This window comes from Colobus angolensis, unplaced genomic scaffold, assembly GCF_000951035.1.
Source record: "Colobus angolensis palliatus isolate OR3802 unplaced genomic scaffold, Cang.pa_1.0 Scaffold108, whole genome shotgun sequence".
Classification (NCBI taxonomy): Eukaryota; Metazoa; Chordata; class Mammalia; order Primates; family Cercopithecidae; genus Colobus; species Colobus angolensis.
Window position 1 is genome coordinate 7001181 of NW_012111808.1, and position 4735 is coordinate 7005915.

The window sequence follows — 4735 nt, forward strand, 5'->3', positions numbered from 1 at the left end:
ACACACACACACACACACACACATATATATGATAGGCCTCATGCAATCAGTTGAAGACCTTAAGAGCAAACACTGAGGCTTACTGGAGAAAAACTTCTATCTCCAGACGGTAACACAAAATCTGCCTGTTTCCAGTCTTTAGACTCAAGACTGCAACATCAGCTCTTACCTCAATCTCCAGCTTACCTTCTGTTTCAACTTACAAAGCACCACCAGTTGTGTGAGCCAATTTCTTAAAATAAACCACTCTTTCTAGATATCTTGTTGGTTCTGTTTTTCTGAGGACTCCTGACCAATATCCAGTCCCCAACCCTACTGTTTAACCCAAAGTCTCCAAGACATTCGCACTATTCTTTTCTCACCACTTTAGTTGAAATAACTTGGTTGAAAGTGCAGAGAAAAAAAACAAAATCAAGGAACTTACAAGAATTATCTTAAATCCTACTGCCCACACCTTCACAAGTAGAAAATGGAGATACTGCCGTACTATTACTACTACAAGTTAGAGTCACTGCCTTAAACATCCAGAATGCTACAGAACTTAACTTATGCTTCCATGATTCCATTTGGTACATTAAATGATTCATCTATTTACATACCTAGCTTTCCCATTTCATCAGGAGAATCTCAAGGACAGGAAATGTTGATTTTTAAAATAGTTTCATGTAATAGGTATTAAATATATTTTTGCTAAATGAATGAACTGTCAAAATCTTCAAAATAATTACCATTCTAAATGCTCTTCTGGTTCTTCAGTTTTCCCTCATTTCAAACAGGACATGTTCTATCTACGAGGCACAAATGGAACGGCAGCTGGGACTAAAAAAGGCTACACCCAGGGGACCAGTAACTCCTGACATAATTCAGAGTTTAGGCATCACTGGTTCATACTAGTGCCTCCCATGCGATCTGATTATAATAATGTTAGATGGCTTTTTCAGTGAGTCTAGATTAGACACAGTGATTCTGCAACTGACCACAATGCAATGTTTTTGAAGAATATAGTTAGTTGTCTAAAAAGTATGTTTAGTTTAGAACTTCCAATAATTTAGTTGAAAGAAACTGAAGATGTGAAATATAAGCTCACAGTTGTACCATAAATAAACCACACTTACAGGAAATGAAAGGCCAATGTGGTGTATTAGAGAAACGGGGTCTATATCTACAACACTGCAGTAGAAATTATATTGCCCTAACATGGCTCGTTATAAATTGGGTCAAAACCATGAACTGATTTCACAAACTTCCTCCCAAAAGTTATTTCATCTTAACTCTACACATATATTCCACAAAAATATAACTTCAAACTCTATTTTTGAGGAAGAAAGTTGAAATAAAAAATGTGCTGGCTAATGTAACTTTCATGAAGCAGATTTGCAGGGATATTCTCTGTTACACTGGCAAGGTGTTTAGCTTTGTTACATAGGTCTTGTGGCATCCATGTGTTTGCCTGGGGTGAGGACAGACTTCAGCTTATACCTCTAGGTAGATGACTCTTCCTCCTGTTAAAAAGAATTAATACACTCTGTTATGGGTTGAATCATGTCCCTCTAAAATTCATCCATGTGGAAGTCCTAACCCTCAGGACCTCAGAATGTGACATTTGAAAACTAGGGTTGTTGTAGATGTAATTAGTAAGACGAGGTCATACTGAAGAAGGGTGGGCCTCTAATCCCATCCACACAAAAAGGGGGAAATTTGGATGCAGAGACAGGCACACAGGGAAAACACCACGTGAGGATGAAGGCAGAGATTGGGGCGATTCTCCTGAACACCAAGGAACACCAGAGATGGCTAGCAAACCTGCAGAAGGTGGGGGACAGACCTGAAACAGAATCTTCCACGCAGTCATCAGAAGGAACCAACTCTGCTGATGCCTTGATCTCAAGACTTCAACCTCTAGAACTACGAGACAATAAATCTCTCCTCTATGAGCCACCCAGTTGGTGGCACTTCTTAACGGCAGCCCTAGCAAACTAATCCACACTCCTACCTGCTACAGAATTCACGCAAAACATGCAAGGAGGCAGACTGCACCAGGTGTAGATCACAGGGCAAAAGGTGAAAGAGCAGAGCAAGGTCAAGGGGAAAGTGCACTCTTCTAGGTTATCCACAAAGCTGCCAGCCAGCATTCGGGACAAACCTACAGGAATCATGATGAGATATTTTAATAAAAGTGTCCTCAGACTGAAAATGTTCAAATATAGTCAGGATTTTGATACTAGAAATTAATATGTAATACAGACTAACAAAATACGATCAATGCTGACAAAGGATGGCAGAATTTGAGAGAGAGGAGAAAGAGAATAAAGACCAGTTGACCCTTGTAGAGTCTTGTGAATATTATGCTTAAGTTCGCTGGAAAGTTCTCATTTCATGCAGTCTTTCTTCAGGCTTTCTTAACCAATCCTTTGACCATTATTGATACAGTCCTAAGTTGTGGTGACTAGAGGTAATCATCTGGAAGACTGATCATAATCCACATTGGCAGCTACAATTCTCATGCCCAGAGCAGGTCATAACGGGTAAGAGCCCCTCCCACCTCACCAATTTCACATAGATAGAGTTCTGCTGGAATCAATAAGTATACAGCCAGTAACTACCATCACAATCTAGATACAGAACACCACCCTAACCCCACATGTCCCTTTAGTTAATCCCTTCCCCTCCAGTCCCAGGCAAACACTGATTGCTTTTCTCTAATTTTTCCTTTGTAAGAATTCCACATAAGTGGAATCATACAGTAGTTTCTAATCTTTTTGCATTTGGCCTTTTTCACTTGGCATCATGCATTTAAGATCCATTCGTGTTCTTGCATTTAAGATCCATTCATGAGTTTATGTTCCTTTTTATTGCCGAGTTAGTGTTCATGTTGTGGATATACCATAACAGCACACATGAAAGGCAATCGGCTTGTTTCCAGGTTTTGGAGGTTACAAGTAAAGCTGCTATAAATATTTGCATACAAGTTTTGTGAGTGTGTGTGAAGAAAAGTTTTCGTTTCACTTGGGTACTCAAGAGCAGAGCTGCCAGGTCACTTGAACTTCATAAGAGAATGTTAGTGTTTTCCGAAATGGCTGTACCATTCAGATGGCTGTTTTTAAAGTAGCTCATTATACTTGACATTTAGGAAAATATTCAAGTCTGTAAATATTTTTGTCAATAAACAGCTTTAGTAGAAATATCAATGTTAAATGGGAACAATGTCTAAGACTTGTGAAAAACCTAGGTGTTTATGACTGGGGCAAAGCTGTAGTGAACAAAGGCATAAGACTAAAAGCTGCCCCTTTCTGCCTTTGATTGTGACTAAATGTGGAATTAAATTGCTTTGCTGCCTCCCCCACAATGGTGAGCTGTGAGTGAGGCTTGCATGTGGTTTCTTTACCCAGCCATGCCCTGTCTACTTGCTCTGCCAACCTGCCGCACCCTCCAATGCTTCTGTCTTGGTGCCAAACAAATGACTTCAGAAACAAAGAGGAGCTGAAATGCATCCATTTGTTTGGAATCCATGCATGTCTCGCTCAGACTGTGCCTTTCCCTAAAGATCTGTTTGCTGTCTTTTGAAGTGAGAATACCAGCAAGTCTGCATAGTGGGTTTTGCCCACCTGAACGAGATTTTTTTCTGACTCCTCTCTAATCTCTTCTTTCTCTGAACTTGACTCTAGACACAGATATGCCTATATGCTCAGGACCGAAAGAAAACCTGATACTAAGCTAAAGCCCAGCTGGCTGGCACATAAAAGAAATTCAATACTTTATTTCCTTCTCCGAAGGGTCCTTATGTGAACTTGTGTTTGTGGAGACGCAGAAGTGTTTGTGGTAGGTGTGTTTCTGAGAGTGTTTAGCTGTCCTGGATCTAGAAGAAAATGGGAAAGGGATGGTGAAGTTTGAGAGAGAAAAGGCTGAGCATTGAACACATGCTTGGGGCCAATGTGAACTTAGGGAGAAAAGCGTTTGCAGGGTCACCAGATGGCAGCTCAACCTCAGAGGCTGCTCTAAGTCTCCAGGCAGCAGTTCCAGCTGGAGTTGGTTTTCTCTCCAACAAAAACCAAGTGTGGCAGTGCAGAGGGGGTTTGAAGATTAATTTAATAAAAGGAAAGCCCCCTGGAAAGACACAAGGGACTAGGTTAAGCTGCCCCGATTGATGGCACTTCTGCTATTCCCCAGTTTCTTAAGCTGAATCATAAAGTCTACCCCAGACATTTGAGATTACATTTGATGAAAATATGCTTAAATTTGTCTGCCAGTAGAAAGAAGTGTTAATAAGAATTTGTGGATTCTTAAGAATCAATTCCATATGTATCCACGAATAAATGAGCAGAGATATAAAAGACAAATCTATGCCTGTACATAGGCACACACCCCATGTGTATTACTGGTTCAACAAACGAGGTAGTTGTAGCGTTACTGTATGAAATTTTGAACAGATGTAAACAGAGAAAAAAAATCAATAACATGGATTGACCAAAGTGAATTAGTCACAAAGGAAAGCCAATCTACAGAGCTAAAATAGCTTCAATAGAAGGTGCTTGTTCTTCATAAGGCCTAAAACCATAAAAACTCTAGAAGAAAATTTAAGCAATACCATCCAGGACATAGACATGGGCAAAGACTTCATGACTAAAATACCAAAAGTAATGGCAACAAAAGCCAAAATTGACAAATGGTATCTAATTAAACTAAAGAGCTTCTGCACAGCAAAAGAAACTACCATCAGAGTGAACAGGCAACCTAC

The 4735-nt window shown here is 39.9% G+C and overlaps 1 protein-coding gene across 1 annotated transcript in view; it reads right to left on the reverse strand.

Moving 5' to 3' along the window:
- The window catches only part of CCBE1 (collagen and calcium binding EGF domains 1), a 254815-nt gene that overhangs the window by 130146 nt on the left and 119934 nt on the right, over positions 1-4735 (reverse strand). The gene's annotated exons all lie outside the window — the stretch shown is intronic.